General features: G+C 41.5%; 1 protein-coding gene across 1 annotated transcript in view; it reads right to left on the bottom strand.

The window, feature by feature from the left end:
• Positions 1-15,625: 15,625 nt before the first annotated feature.
• LOC146021144 (uncharacterized) overlaps positions 15,626-17,203 on the bottom strand; it is a 44,706-nt gene continuing 43,128 nt past the window's right edge. Inside the window, exon 10 of the mRNA XM_083154942.1 lies at positions 15,626-15,764. The gene's annotated coding sequence lies outside the window, so the exon portion shown is untranslated. The remainder of the gene's footprint in view (positions 15,765-17,203) is intronic.

Genomic DNA, 17,203 nt, shown 5'->3' with positions numbered 1-17,203 from the left:
TTTAAAGCTTTTGATTTGGCGAATATACTTACAGATTGTTGTGAGTGTTTTTATAAGGCGAGATACCCCGACTGAATATTATTGGATTACATCATACCACTAATCCCATTTTTTTTATACCAAAATAGCTTAACGGGATTACACGAGGGGCATTGCCTTGTTTTTTTCTTGTCTTTTCATATTTCTCAACAAGAAAAAAACATCCTTTGAAAAATATCCATCTGGAGAAATTGGAAATTGCAGGGAAGTACTAGCCTCTGTATTTCATATTTTTCCTTATCTATTGCTTTGTCTAGAGAATGAAAAATATGTATATATGAATAGAGATGAAAGATTATATTCTATAACCTGGTCCGTTTGGGTTCTCATCATTATATTGTAATTGTCCGAGATCCTTGATTATTTGGGAAAATACGTGGTGATGAGAATAAAATAATAATTTTTTTTTGAAAATTGTTATATAAAAAGGTGCGATGGCTATGTAGTTGTTATATAGGTACTTGTGTACTTTCAGCCTGCGAGGAGACGCGTATACCTGTGAAGGGCTCGGTGGCTCGCTGCGCTTGCCACGCTTCGGGTTTACGTTGATAGTGGGGGTGGTACAGCCTCAAAAATGACATTTGGGGGCCATTGAACATGTTTGATACTAATTTCAATGCATTTGGATGCATTTCTGTTAAAAAACGCATTCGATCGCATGCGATTGTTAAAAAATGCTTAAAAAATGCAAAAATCGCATGCCATGATATGCGATGGGATGCGATTTTTGCATTTTTTAACAAAATCGCATGTGATCGAATGCGTTTTTTAACAGAAATGCATCCAAATGCATTGAAATTAGTATCAAACATGTTCAATGGCCCCCAAATGTCATTTTTGAGGCTGTACCACCTCCACTATCAACGCGAATCCGAAGCGTGGCGAGCGCAGCGAGCCCGCGAGGGTCGGCGGTACGTGTCCTATGACCTTTTCATACCCCCACTATCCACGTCGGCGTGGAGTTGAGAATAGAAAGTGTGGCGAGTGCAGCGAGCCACCGAGCCCGAAGCGTGGCGAGGGGACGCGGACACCTGTGAAGCCCGTGAGGGGACGCGTATACCTGTGAAGGTATCCGTGTCCGCTCGCCACGCTTCGTGCTCGGTGGCTCGCCACACTTTCTATTCTCAACTCCACGCCGACGTGGATAGTGGGGGTATGAAAAGGTCGTAGGACGCGTACCGCCGCCGCTCGCCACGCTTCGGGTTCGCGTTGATAGTGGGGGTGGTACAGCCTCAAAAATGACATTTGGGGGCCATTGAACATGTTTGATACTAATTTCAATGCATTTGGATGCATTTCTGTTAAAAATCGCATGCGATGCGATTTTTTGCTATGCGATGGACATCGTGGGATCCGTGATTGTACACAAGTACCAGTATATATATAATAAAGGGATATATGTCGTCGTGGTTAAATCTATAATAATATATCTATATATAGTCCATAACTTATGAATGGTATAGGCTGCGCATTTCAAACAAACACCAGAGGACTGCGTGTGAGAGACTGGTCACATAGGTACTAAATATGTCCAGTACTATTATCTGGACATATTTATTGTCCAGATAATCGTATCATAGCCTATTATCCTTAATACTATGTGTTGCGATATTTAACCAAATAAATATATTTTATTATTTTTGATTGTGGAGTATGATTCTATGTGTATTATTATGTCTGCCCTTTACGTTCTCAGAATACTCCTACTCACTCCGGTACACTCTTTATGTAAATATGCGGACGAAAATGGCAGCCATAGTATACTAACCCATCTCCTGGAATAGAGATGGGCAAAGTGACTCACTAAAGAAAGTGGTGATCAATTGATCGCTCAGTGAAAACAACTGGCTGTCACGACCACCATGTCAGCTACCCTGGCTCTCTGTGCTGTCCCGAGCCCACAGACCTCTGATAGGTTACCCTCTGCCCTGGCGTTCACCTCCGCTGCTGATTCCCATGCTGGCTGTCTGCGCTCCGTCACTCTGTCGCCACCAGGTGACAGCGGTGGTGTGCAGTCTCATGCCATGCAGGCTCTGGGTGGCGTGAGGCATGAGCCGCCATGATGGGTCTGTGTCAGGTTAGGCCTCTGGCCAAGAGACACCGGCTGCAGCGCCTCCGCGTATAGGTACTGCCGGCTGGTTTCTGTCGCCGCATCTGGCAGCGGCCATCTTCCTGGTTAATACAGCCTATGCTGCACGGCTCCAATCTGTGAGGTCACACGCGCAGCCAATCCACGCTCAGCTCAACCTTCAAATACTGACTAGCCGGGCCTGACCGGCAGTCAGTACAATGATGTCCACCCGCTAACATCATTGAGTACTCCTGGCTACCTGTAGTTCCCACTACAGTTCTATCGTGCATCCTGGTGAAAGTCTACTCCAATCTCCCCGCTGATCGTCCACTGCTTTACCATATCATCACGGAACCCTCTGCCGCCTATAAGGATAGGACAAGGTTAACCCCCCAAAGGGTGTCATCTTCTTCTTCATTCCTGACGGTTATTATCTGTGGTCGCATCCCTGGTTCTGCAGCTATGATCCTACTCAGCACAGATTCAACTAGACTTCATCTTCTTATTCCAATCCTTCATACAATCATCTAATCATCCAATCTTTCATCCAATCACCCAATCCTTCTTTCAATCACCCAATCCTGCAATCATTAAACTTATCAATCATCTTCAAAGCTCTTCAATAAGTATTGTATATTATTGTCTTCTTCCAATTTATCAAATTCTACAGTTATTCATTGTGCCATCATTCATAACTTGTACCACAGTATCTTTATTAAAAAAGGTTTAATTTTATCCAATTGCTTCACTCCCTTCTGTCGCTCATGCAAGAGCCCTACATCAAAGCACCCAGCCTCCGTTACACTCCAGCTGGTGCTTCACAAAACGTGACACTGGCTCACTTGGATAAAAAGAATGGTTATTTACGGTTTGAGTGTACTAAGTGTAATATCTGTTCACTTTATTTACATTTCAACTGATTCTAGTAATGTAGAGAATTTCGTATATTAATCTCACAGGTGGTTATTTTTATTTTCACTTATTTTTCTATTTATACTTCTTATTTTTCTATTTATACTACCAAATTATTTTCGCTCAAAAAAGGGCATTTCATGGCGTCAATACGCTTCAAGTTGCTGGTAATACTTGAGAGGGTAATTTAATTATAATGAAGCAGAATTTGTTTGCCATAAACTGTAAACACAAAGTAAAAATCACATTTACAGAACCTACTTGTTCTAAATCAGATGCAAGTTGTTGTTTACAAATAAAATTTGGCTTATTTTCTCGCTAGGAAGCCTACTTCTCTTTTCTGTACATATCTGCCCTGCTTTAGAAAACAGTCTCTCACAGGGCACGCTGGTAGCAGGAATAAACAATCGGTTCATAGCCACAGCATACACATTCGGATAAGTCAATTTCCTTGTCTCCCACCATTGCAAAGGGTCACTTGTGCGCGGCAAATACGGTTCATTTAAGTATTTGTCCAATTCGGCAGTAGCTTCTGCTGTGGGGTCTTGCCTTGTAGACAGATGGCTAAGAGTCTCATCAAATTCTTCCCAAATCGAAGAAGTGGAAGCTTGTGGTGCTGGCTGAAGTCTCGGTGTTGCGCCACTGTTTTGAACTGCTGCTTCAACCCTCCCGAGAAGAGACTTATATGCCGCTTTGTACTTTTGTTCATCTCCAAATCCCTCTCTTTTAAACCTTGGATCTAAAATAACCGTTTGTGAAATTAACTCAACCGATTCTCTGTGGCTAAACTGCATAATTAAGCCATCTAAAAGAAGCTTGCTTAACATAACAACGCTTTCAGGAACATTAGGATTGCTGTCCATATACGCTTGAACCTTTCTGGTCATGATTCTAGACAGCACTGTCGTCTTTGACAATGAAACATTACTTTCAGCTGATATTTCCTTGGTAATGTCATTAAAAACTGCTAGCAATTTAACGGCGTGGGTCATAACGTCCCACTCTTGCTGAGTAAAATTGCGTGGTACATCAGTATTTTCAGCATTACTATTTTCTAACAGCGCAAGCGTAGACACAATTGGTTCCTTATTTTTTACTACCCTCTCTAACATATCATAGGTTGAGCTCCACCTTGTTGGAACATCTTCTTTCAGCATTAGCTGCTCTTTATTTAAGGAAATCTGCATCTCTCTTAATTTTGCTAAAGCCGAACTACTTTTCTTAAAGAACCGCACAAGCTCTTTTGCTGAACTCACAACATTGTTAATTGATCCAGAAATAGCGCCTTGAACAACTAAATTTAAAGAATGAGCATAACAAGAAATATGTCTAAGATTTAACTCTGTGACCGCGGCCGTAATGTTGGCGTCATTGCCTGTAACTACAGCGCACACCTTGTTCCGAATGGAAAATTTCTCTAGTACTTCGCCTATCCACGTAGCGATATTGGCACTAGTGTGCTGTTCAGGAAACTCTGAACATCCAAGCAGGCATGACTGCGTACGACAAGTCTGGCTGTCTATATAATGCGCAGTAAGACTATAACTTACGTTGTTTATGTTCTTCCAACCATCGCAAGTAACACAAAGAGCTTGAGCAGACTTTACATCCACTTTAACTTTATCTAAAATATCATTATACACTGATGGAAGCAAACTGTTTGCCAGCATTTTCCTACTTGGCAGCTTGTAACCTGGATTTAACATTGTTAACAATTTCTTAAATTCCTCGTTCTCGACAAGAGAGAAGAGCTGATATTCTTGACACATCATTTTTAATACATGAATATCTAAAGACCGTTTCTTAGTTATTGAATTTGGTCGAATGACATCAACGTATCTATCCATCGATGACTGAGGAGACTGCGGCGTCGACAATGGTGCCAGTGGAGACGTGGCGTTGTCCACGTTGCACTCTTCAGGAGGAAACGAAGAGACGCTGGCATGAGAAGTACTTGGGAGTGGAGTAGAATCACTTTGATGAGAAGTTCTTTCTCTGGGGTCATCCACTGAAGGTGAACGCGAACACTGCAGATTTCCCTTACGATGTAATGGTACCAATTTGTGCTTAAACTTCATATGTCTCATCAAATTGCCTGTCGATCCTTTTGGTATAGAGATAGACGCCTTGCAATAGTTGCATATACCTTTCTTGTCCTTGTTCTTATGGAAATGATCCCAAACATCACTAGAAAGCCTTCTCATTTTGCAGCCCTGTAACAGAGAAGGAACAGACACTCTATTACCCCTTTGGGGAAGAAGACATTTTTTTACCTTAGTATAAACACAAATGAGTGCGTCCAGTGTGACAATGTTATTCAGCTCGCAGCTAGTTAGCAGTTCCAATTAAGGAAACACTTTTTTTTAAGGCTTTTTAGTTTCCTCTCTATATTAATTTAACAGTAGTCAGTAGATTTCTCACATCATTCAGAGGACCAGTTGTATTTCATATGGGATGTTGCTATGTGCAACCAATCAGAATCTACTTCTTATTTAGCACCTTCTAGAAGATAATAGAGAGTATCTGATTGGTTGCCCATAACAACATCACATTTGAAATATAAATTTCATCTTAGCAAATTTCCTCAATATGTTAATTTGGTAAGCTGAATATTTAAATCCAGCTAGTAACCAACAGTCAGCATGCCTCGAGGAAGAAACTTTGGTTTCGAAACGCATTGGGTTGGAGGAAGGAGTGTGGATATCATGTGGGTACTTGTCGATGCGATTTTCCTATGTAATGTATTGAGAGATCATTTTTGACATTTACTTTACTATACACTTATATGAGATCCAATGAAATTGAAGCACCCCACCACTATCGACGCCACCCCGAAGGATGGCGAGCGCAGTGGAACGTGTCCTCCTGACCTTTTCATACCCCCACTATCCAGGTCGCCTTGGAGTTCATTTTATATAGTGTGGCAAGTGCAGCAAGCCATCGAGCCTCAATCGTGGCGAGCGGACGTGGATTACATTACAGGTATTCCGCTACGCTCGCCACGCTTCGGGCTCGGTGGCTCGCTGCACTCGCCACACTATATAACATCAACTCCATGGCGACGTGGATAGTGGGGGTATGAAAAGGTCGGGTGGACGCGTTCAACTTCGGGGTGGCATGGATAGGGGGGGGGGGCCTCTCATTGCATGTCATATATGTATATGAAATTACATGGCATCGCACCCTATAAAATCGCATGCGATTTTGTGGTGCGATAGCATTGCACCGGCCGGGGCAAAAAAACAGCTCTCAATACATTACATAGGAAAATCGCATTGCATCGCATGCAAAAAGCGATGCGATTTTCTTAAGCAGAATCGCCCACTAAGCAATTTGCTTAGTGGGTGCTGTGATAATACAATAGTACCATTGTGTGACCTGAACCCTAACCAGGGACGTCTGTGATTGCTGGTTACATCTGCTCATTTGTCTGCAATATTTGTTTTTGGCCACATGCTGGGTGAGAGTCCACTTTGCCGCACTTCTTCATACTCTGAATGTTTTATATTGCTTTTATTAAAATGTACTACACCATAATGGACCTCCTTGTATTTTACATGTGAAATTTGGGATTGGATATCATTGATCCAACGGTGATAAGACCGCTCCCCTAGATGAGATACTTGTATACTTGAAAAGTATACAAAATTAAAGGATACAAGTCTTAACAAGATCTTATAAATTACTGGTATATATATATATATATATATATATATATATATATATATATATATATATATATATATATATACATACACGTCCGACAGCGGATGTCACTCAGATGATAAAAAATGAAACAGACAACTGTCTTTAAAGCCAACGTTTCAGGGCTGTGGCCCTTTTATCAAGACTATATATATATATATATATATATATATATATATATATATATATATAAAATGATGGAAGAGGCGGCACTCAAATGGGATTTTTTTTAAATGTATAATTGTAAGGGGCGCCAATATGTGTATGCTCTGTGAAGCTGCAACCTGAAAAAGGGATGTTACACCCTTACAGAGAAAAAGAGAAATGTGGGGTGGTTGCGCTAAACAATTAAATTCAATAATGCATGGATTAAAACTTGTTCCTCCACAAAGATGTTGTTCCCCGTCAAGGTGAAAAAGCTGCAGGGGCAGCGAAACGCGTTGGGAATTTGGTACACCCATTCAGCTGCTTGCCAACTCAACCGTCACCCTCAGTCTGTGTCGACCAACAGAGATTTCAAAACCCTATCCTCACTGGGACTACCATAAAAATACCCTCTGGAGTGCGGGACCCTAGGACGGGCAACAACATCTTTGTGGAGGAACGCCACCTCTCTAATACTGCCGAACCAGGACCCCACATCCATAACCACCTTTTGGGAGACTCCGATTTAAAACCATCACGGAGATAATACAGAGGCACATCAATCCGATTCCACTGCTAACCCACCACTAAGGTACCATTTCCTTTTGGGCCCAAAAGAGGACAGGACACAGCTGAATTGAGGTGACCTTTTTGGGACTTTCATCCCCATTTACAGAATACAGCAGCACCAATCTCTTGTAGTTTTTACATTATATCAGTATGCAATTATACTCTTTAATTACAATCTTAAAGCCGTAGGCTAAATAAGTGTGCACTAACATTATCTTGTGAAAATTGTATACTTTCAATTAAATTTTTTATTTTATTTTTCTCTTTTTATTGTAATAAATAGCCATGTTTTAATCCACGCATTATTGAATTTAATTGCTTAGCGCAACCACCCCACATTTCTCTTCATCACCTCTATCTATCTATCTATCTATACACAAAAAACTTTATTACACTATTGTGGTTACTTTCTTTTTTTCCTTTTGTGAAACTCCGGATTGGACATAATTAATCGAAATGGTGATGACACCGCCCCCCCCCCCCCCCCCCCCCCAGATGCGATTACTGTATGCCTAAAAAGTATTTCTCTTAATTTTGCTAAAGCCGAACTGCTTTTCTTTAAGAACCGCACAAGCTCTTTTGCTGAACTCAAAACATTGTTAATTGATCCAGAAATAGCGCCTTCAACGACTAAATTTAAAGAATGAGCATAACAAAAAATATGTCTAAGATAAGTCACTCTGACTGCAGCAGTAATGTTGGCGGCATTGCCTGTAACTACAGCACACACCTTGTTCCGAATGGAAAATTTCTCTAGTGCTTCCCCTATCCACGTAGCGATATTGGCACTCGTGTGCTGTTCAGGAATTTCTTAACATCCAAGCAGGCATGACTGCATACGACAAGTCTGGCTGTCTATTTAATGTGCAGTAAGACTATAATAACTTATGTTATTTATGTTCGTCCAACCATCGCAAGTAACACAAAGAGCTTGAGCAGCATTTGCAGCCACTTTAACTTGATCTAAAATATCATTATACACTGATGGAAGCAAACGGTTTGCCAGCTTGTAACCTGGATTTAACATTAACAATTTCTTAAATTCCTTGTTCTCGACAAGAGAGAAGGGATGTAATTCTTGACACATCATTTTTAGTACCTGAATATCTAAAGAGCGTTTCTTAGTTTTTGAAAGTGGTCGAATGACATCAACGCATCTATCCATCGTTGACTGAGGAGACTGCTGAGTCGACAATGGTGCCAGTGGAGAGGTGGCGTTCACGCTGCACTCTTCAGGAGGAAACGAAGAGACGTTGGCATTAGAAAGACTTGGGAGTGGAGTAGAATCACTTTGATGAGAAGTTCTTTCTCTGGGGTCATCCACTGAAGGCGAACGCTGCAGATTTCCCTCACGATGTAATGGTATCAATTTGTGCTTTAACTTCATATGTCTCTTCAAATTGCCTGTCGATCCTAAGGGCATAGAGATAGACGCCTTGCAATAGTTGCATATCCCTTTCTTGTCCTCGTTCTTATGGAAATGATACCAAACATCACTAGAAAGCTTTCTCATTTTCCGGCCCTGTAACAAACAAGGAACAGACACTCTATTACCCCTTTGGGGAAGAAGACTTTTTTTTTTACCTCTGTATAAACAAAAATGAGTGCATCGAGGAGCAATGTTATTCAGCTCGCAGCTAGTTAGCAGTTCCAGTTAAGGATTTTTAGTTTCCTCTCTTTATTAATTTAACAGTAGTCAGTAGATTTCTCACGTCATTCAGAGGACCAGTTGTATTTCATATGGGATGTTGCTATGTGCAACCAATCAGAATCTACTTATTTATTTAGCACTTTCTAGAAGATAGAGAGTATCTGATTGGTTGCCCATAACAACATCCCATTTGAAATACAGGTACTTGTGTAGTATCACGCCGCCCATCGCATCGCAGACCATAAGGCATGCAATGCGATGCGATATCGCGCGATGTTCCACAATGTCATACAATTTTAAAATTGTATGGCATTGTATATGGCATACAATGCCATTGGATGCGATTATAACTTGTATAAGCACCCATTAGGTGTTAAATGTTAAATGCACCCCTACGCCACCTCCACTATGAGCGTGAACCCGAAGCGTGGCGAGCGGTACGCGTCCTCTGACCTTTTCATACCCCCACTATAGACGGCGGCGTGGAGTTGATCTTATAAAGTGTGGCGAGCGGACGTGCATAACTTCACAGGTATACGCGTCCGCTCGCCACACTTTATAAAATCAATAGTGGGGGTATGAAAAGGTCGGAGGACGCGTACCGCCGCCCCTTGCGGGCTCGCTGCACTCGCCACATTCGTGTTCACGTTTATACTTGGGGGGTGGCGTGGGGGTGCATTTAACATTGTAACCACCCATTAGGGTGCTTATACAATTTAACATCGCATAGGGGGCTTAAATCGCATGCCATTGGGTGTATGGCATGCAATGCTTTGAAAAATCGCGCGACTAATTATCGGGGGTGCCGTGATAATACACAAGTACCGAAATACAAATTTCATCTTCATAAATTCCCTCCAATATGTTAATTTGGTAAGCCGAATATTTCAATTCAGCTAGTAACCAACAGTCAGCATGACTCGAGGAAGAAACTTTGGTTTCGAAACGCATTGGGTTGGAGGAAGGAGTGTGGATATCGTGTGACCTGAACCCTAACCAATGACGTCTGATTGCGGTTTACATCTGCTCGTTTGTCTGCAATATTTCTTTTTGGACCACATGCTGGGTGAGAGTCCACTTTGCCGCACTTCTTTCTACTCTGTGAATGTTTTTTATTGTTTTTATTAAAATGTACTATATCATATCGGACCTCCTTGTATTTTACATGTGAAATTTATATATGTGTGTATACAAAAAAACTTTATGACACTATTGTGGTTACTTTCTTTTTCCCGTCCTGTGAAACTCCGGATTGGACATCATTAATCCAAACGGTAAAGACCCCCCCCCCCCCCCCCAGATGCGATTACTGTATGCCTAAAAAGTATCTAAAACTAAAGGGTAAGAGTCGTAACAAGATCTCACATACGGTTTGTGTATATATTCTGGTTTTAAAACTATATTAACAATAGGCCTCCAAGAAGAACTGAAGAACTACCCTTCACCTTTTAGTAAGCAACAGCTCACTCGCTCTTTTAAAAGAACTGTTCACAAGAACCAGTTTACTCATGAACGGCTCACCTCTATCCTGGAGTAGACCGTACAGCTGCTGTATATTACCCACAGTAATCCATCTGCTGGATTAGACCATACAGATGGAACCCCTCTCTGCTTTGCTCAGCTCTCGCCAGAACATCCCTGTGAATCCCAGTCTCTCAGTGGCTGGGCAGCAGGACCCTGTCAGTCTCCGCTTCAGGGAACAGGCAGGGTTGGGGGGGGGGGGGGGGTCGGGGCGGTGATGGGGACCGCTGGAGGTGGCAGGGAGCTCCGTTGCCACGGGGCACGCAAGCCCCATGGCGGGGACTGGCGATACAATTGCCAGCCCTTGCAAAGATGAAACGGGCTCCATCTGTACATGGGCCATCAGCTGCTGTGTATCACCGATAGTAACCCATCTCCTGGAATAAACCATACCTGGGCCATCAGCTGGTGTGTATCACCCACAGTAACCATCTGCTGGTAAAGAAAGCATGATCAATCGATTGCTCATTGAAAAGAATTGTCTCACTTTGGATAAAAAGAATGGTTATTTACGGTTTGAGTGTACTAGTATCTGTTCGCTTTATATACATTTCAACTGAATCTAGTAATGTAAAAATAATTTTGTATATTAATCTCACAGGTGGTTATTTTCACTTATTTTTCTATTTATCCTGGCACTTTTTTTAAATACTACCAATTTATTTTTGCTCAGAAAAGGGCATTTCATAGCGTCAATACTGTTCAAGTTGCTGGGGATTCTTGAGAGGGTAATTTGATTATAATGAAGCAGAATTAGTTTTACAATTATTTATTGGCCCAGGCCCCCCAACCTCGTTGACACTCTCTCTCCCCCATCCTGGCCGCTGCCTCTGCTGTCCACGCTGGCTCTCCCTACAGGAAGATGGCCTGGTGAGGCCTTCAAGATGGCGCCGCAAATGGCTACCTAGGAACCGTGCACTCAGCAATATGTATCCCGTGTGATAACTGTACTGTCCCTGCTATAATCTGTGCTGTCTTTGCTCATGCTGTCACCTGCCCGGCTGTTGCAATGACCAGTGGCGCCACGGATGGCTGCCTAGGCGCTGTGCAGCTCGGTGGGTACCTGTTCCCCGTGTGATAACTGTCCTGTCCCTGCTTATATTGCTACCTACCTGGATGCAACGACCAGTGGCACCGCTGATTACTGCCTAGGCACGCTGTGCAGCTCTGCGGGCATGTGATCCCCGCAAGTGATGTCTAAATGCTCTCAATGTAATGTGTATAATGTCTCAATTAAATGTATGTAATGTCTCACCCCGCCCCCCCCCCCCTTTCATCCCCGCTTGATGCTGCACTGTAATCCACAAAAAATTCCTAGTGTGCGCAAGCATATATGGCCAATAAAGTTGATTGATTGATAAACTGTAAACACGTAAAAATCACATTTAAAAAACCTTCTTGTTCTAAATCAGATGTAAGTTGTTGTTTACAAATAAAATTTGGCTTCTTTTCTCGCTAGGAAGCCTACTTCTCTTTTCTGTACATATCTGCCCTGCTTTAGAAAACAATCTCTCACAGGGCACGCTGGTAGCAGGAATAAACAATCGGTTCATAGCCACAGCATACACATTTGGATACGTCAATTTCCTTGTCTCCCACCATTGCAAAGGGTCACTTGTGCGCGGCAAATACGGTTCATTTAAGTATTTGTCCAATTCGGCAGTAGCTTCTGCTGTGGGGTCTTGCCTTGTAGAGCCGAATCAAATTCTTCCCAAATCAAAGAAGTATTAGTTTGTGGTGCTGGCTGAAGTCTCGGTGTTGCGCCACTGCCACTTTAACCCTCCCGATAAGAAACTTTTTAGCCGCTTAGTACTTTTGTTCATCTCCAAATCCCTCTCTTTTAAACCTTGGATCTAAAATAACTGTTTGTGAAATTAACTCAACCGATTCTCTGTGGCTAAACTGCATAATTAAGCCATCTAAAAAAAGCTTGCTTAACATAACTGCTAGCAATTTAACGGCATGGGTCATAATGTCCCACTCTTGCTGAGTAAAATTGCATGGTACATCGGTATTTTCAGTATTACTATTTTCTAACAGCACAAGCATAGACCCAATTGGTTCCTTATGTTGTACTCACCTATCTAACATATCATAGGTTGAGTTCCACCTTGTTGGAACATCTTGTTTCAGCTTCAGCTGCTCTGTATTTAAGGAAATCTGCATCTCTCCTAATTTTGCTAAAGCCGAACTACTTTTCTTAAAGAACCGCACAAGCTCTTTTGCTGAACTCACAACATTGTTAATTGATCCAGAAATAGCGCCTTGAACAACTAAATTTAAAGAATGAGCATAACAAGAAATATGTCTAAGATTTAACTCTGTAACTGCGGCCGTAATGTTGGCGGCATTGCCTGTAACTACAGCGCACACCTTTCTCAATTTCTCTACTGCTTCGCCTATCCACATAGCGATATTGGCACTAGTGTGCCGCTCAGGAAACTCTGAAAATCCAAGCAGGCATGACTGCGTATGACAAGTCTGGCTGTCTATATAATGCTCAGTAGGACCATAATAACTTGCGTTATTTATGTTCATCCAACCATCGCAAGTAACACAAAGAGCTTGAGCAGCATTTACAGCCACTTTAACGTTATCTAAAATATCATTATACACTGATGGAAGCAAACGGTTTGCCAGCATTTTCCTACTTGGCAGCTTGTAACCTGGATTTAACATGGTTAACAATTTCTTAAATTCCTCGTTCTCGACGAGAGAAGGGGTGATATTCTTGACACATCATTTTTAGTACCTGATTATCTAAAGACCGTTTCTTAGTTATTGAATGTGGTTGAATGACATCAATGCATCTATCCATCGATGACTGAGGAGACTGCTGCATCGACAATGGTGCCAGTGGAGATGTGGCGTTGACCACGTTGCACTTTTCAGGAGGAAACGAAGAGACGCTGGCATGAGAAGTACTTGGGAGTGGAGTAGAATCACTTTGATGAGAAGTTCTTTCTCTGGGGTCATCCACTGAAGGTGAACACTGCAGATTTCCTGCACAATGTAATGGTACCAATTTGTGCTTAAACTTCATGTGTCTCTTCAAATTGCCTGTCGATCCTTTTGGTATAGAGATAGACGCCTTGCAATAGTTGCATATCCCTTTCATGTCCTCGTTCTTATGGAAATGATACCAAACATCACTAGAAAGCTTTCTCATTTTGCGGCCCTGTAACAGAGAAGGAACAGACACTCTATTACCCCTTTGGGGAAGAAGACATTTTTTTACCTCTGTATAAACACAAATGAGTGCATCGAGGAGCAATGTTATTCAGCTCGCATCTAGGAAGCCGTTCCAGTTAAGGAGACACTTTTTTAAAGGCTTTTTAGTTTCCTCTCATTATTAATTTAACAGTAGTCAGTAGATGTCTCACGTCATTCAGAGGACCAGTTGTATTTCATATGGGATGTTGCAATCTACTTCTTATTTAATTAGCACCTTCTAGAAGATAAGAGAGTATCTGATTGGTTGCCCATAACAACATCCCATTTGAAATACAAATTTCATTTTAGTAAACTTCCCCCAATATGTTAATTTGGTAAGCTGAATATTTCAATCCAGCTAGTAACCAACAGTCAGCATGACTCGAGGAAGAAACTTTGGTTTCGAAACGCATTGGGTTGGAGGAAGGAGTGTGGATATCGTGTGACCTGAACCCTAACCAAGGACGTCTGTGATTGCTGTTTACATCTGCTCGTTTGTCTGCAATATTTTTTGTGGACCACAAGCTGGGTGAGAGTCCACTTTGCCGCACTTCTTTCTACTCTGTGAATGTTTTATATTGTTTTTATTAAAATGTACTACACCATATCGGACCTCCTTGTATTTTACATGTGAAACTTGGGATTGGAGATCATTGATCCAATGGTGATGAGACCGCTCTCCTAGATGCGATACTTGTATGCTTGAAAAGTATACAAAATTAAAGGATACAAGTCTTAACAAGATCTCATAAAATGCTGGTATATATATGTGTATATACAAAAAGCTTTATTACACTATTGTGGTTACTTTCTTTTTCACCTTTTGTGAAACTTCGGATTGGACATCATTAATCCAAGCGGTGACTACACCGTCCCCCCCAGATGCGATTACTGTATACCTAAAAAGTATTTCTCTTAATTTTGCTAAAGCCGAACTGCTTTTCTTAAAGAACCGCACAAGCTCTTTTGCTGAACTCACAACATTGTTAATTGATCCAGAAATAGCGCCTTCAACGACTAAAGGTAAAGAATGAGCATAACAAGAAATAGGTCTAAGATTTAACTCTGTGACTGTGGCCGTAATTTTAGCGGCATTGCCTGTAACAGCGCACACCTTGTTCCGAATGGAAAATTTTTCTAGTGCTTCACCTATCCACGTAGCGATATGGGCACTAGTGTGCTGTTCAGGAAACTCTGAACATCCAAGCAGGCATGACTGCGTACGACAAGTCTGGCTGTCTATATAATGCACAGTAAGACCATAATAAAACTTACGTTATTTATGTTCTTCCAACCATCGCAAGTAACACAAAGAGCTTGAGCAGCATTTACAGCCACTTTAACGTTATCTAAAATATCATTATACACTGATGGAAGCAAACGGTTTGCCAGCATTTTCCTACTTGGCAGCTTGTAACCTGGATTTAACATGGCTAACAATTTCTTAAATTCCTCGTTCTCGACAAGAGAGAAGGGATGATATTCTTGACACATCATTTTTAGTACCTGATTATCTAAAGACCGTTTCTTAGTTATTGAATGTGGTTGAATGACATCAACGCATCTATCCATCGATGACTGAGGAGACTGCGGCGTCGACAATGGTGCCAGTGGAGACGTGGCGTTGTCCACGTTGCACTCTTCAGGAGGAAACGAAGAGACGCTGGCATGAGAAATACTTGGGAGTGGAGTAGAATCACTTTGATGAGAAGTTCTTTCTCTGGGGGCATCCACTGAAGCTGAATGCGAACACTGCAGATTTCCCTTACGATGTAATGGTACCAATTTGTGCTTAAACTTCATGTGTCTCTTCAAATTTCCTGTCGATCCTGACGGTATAGAGATAGACGCCTTGCAATAGTTGCATATCCCTTTCTTGTCCTCGTTCTTATGGAAATGATACCAAACATCACTAGAAAGCTTTCTCATTTTGCGGCCCTGTAACAGAGAAGGAACAGACACTCTATTACCCCTTTGGGGAAGAAGACATTTTTTGACCTCTGTATAAACACTAATGAGTGCATCGAGGAGCAATGTTATTCAGCTCTCATCTAGGAAGCCGTTCCAGTTAAGGAGACACTTTTTTAAAGGCTTTTTAGTTTCCTCTCTTTATTAATTTAACAGTAGTCAGTAGATGTCTCACGTCATTCAGAGGACCAGTTGTATTTCATATGGGATGTTGCAATCTACTTCTTATTTAATTAGCACCTTCTAGAAGATAAGAGAGTATCTGATTGGTTGCCCATAACAACATCCCATTTGAAATACAAATTTCATTTTAGTAAACTTCCCCCAATATGTTAATTTGGTAAGCTGAATATTTCAATCCAGCTAGTAACCAACAGTCAGCATGACTCGAGGAAGAAACTTTGGTTTCGAAACGCATTGGGTTGGAGGAAGGAGTGTGGATATCGTGTGACCTGAACCCTAACCAAGGACGTCTGTGATTGCTGTTTACATCTGCTCGTTTGTCTGCAATATTTTTTGTGGACCACAAGCTGGGTGAGAGTCCACTTTGCCGCACTTCTTTCTACTCTGTGAATGTTTTATATTGTTTTTATTAAAATGTACTACACCATATCGGACCTCCTTGTATTTTACATGTGAAACTTGGGATTGGAGATCATTGATCCAATGGTGATGAGACCGCTCTCCTAGATGCGATACTTGTATGCTTGAAAAGTATACAAAATTAAAGGATACAAGTCTTAACAAGATCTCATAAACTGCTGGTATATATACAAAAAACTTTATTACACTATTGTGGTTACTTTCTTTTTCTACTTTTGTGAAACTTTGGATTGGACATCATTAATCCAAGCGGTGACTACACCGTCTCCCCCAGATGCGATTACTGTATACCTAAAAAGTATTTCTCTTAATTTTGCTAAAGCCGAACTGCTTTTCTTAAAGAACCGCACAAGCTCTTTTGCAGAACTCACAACATTGTTAATTGATCCAGAAATAGCGCCTTCAACGACTAAAGGTAAAGAATGAGCATAACAAGAAATATGTCTAAGATTTAACTCTGTGACTGTGGCCGTAATTTTAGCGGCATTGCCTGTAACAGCGCACACCTTGTTCCGAATGGAAAATTTCTCTAGTGCTTCACCTATCCACGTAGCGATATGGGCACTAGTGTGCTGTTCAGGAAACTCTGAACATCCAAGCAGGCATGACTGCGTACGACAAGTCTGGCTGTCTATATAATGCACAGTAAGACCATAATAAAACTTACGTTATTTATGTTCTTCCAACCATCGCAAGTAACACAAAGAGCTTGAGCAGACTTTACAGCCACTTTACTTTATCTAAAATATCATTATACACTGATGGAAGGAAACTGTTTGCCAGCATTTTCCTACTTGGCAGCTTGT

Source organism: Crinia signifera, chromosome 7 (genome assembly GCF_055691185.1).
Source record: "Crinia signifera chromosome 7, ASM5569118v1, whole genome shotgun sequence".
In the NCBI taxonomy this organism is placed as follows: Eukaryota; Metazoa; Chordata; class Amphibia; order Anura; family Myobatrachidae; genus Crinia; species Crinia signifera.
The sequence above is the reverse complement of the archived record's forward strand: the minus strand, read 5'-3'. Positions and strand labels throughout refer to the sequence as shown.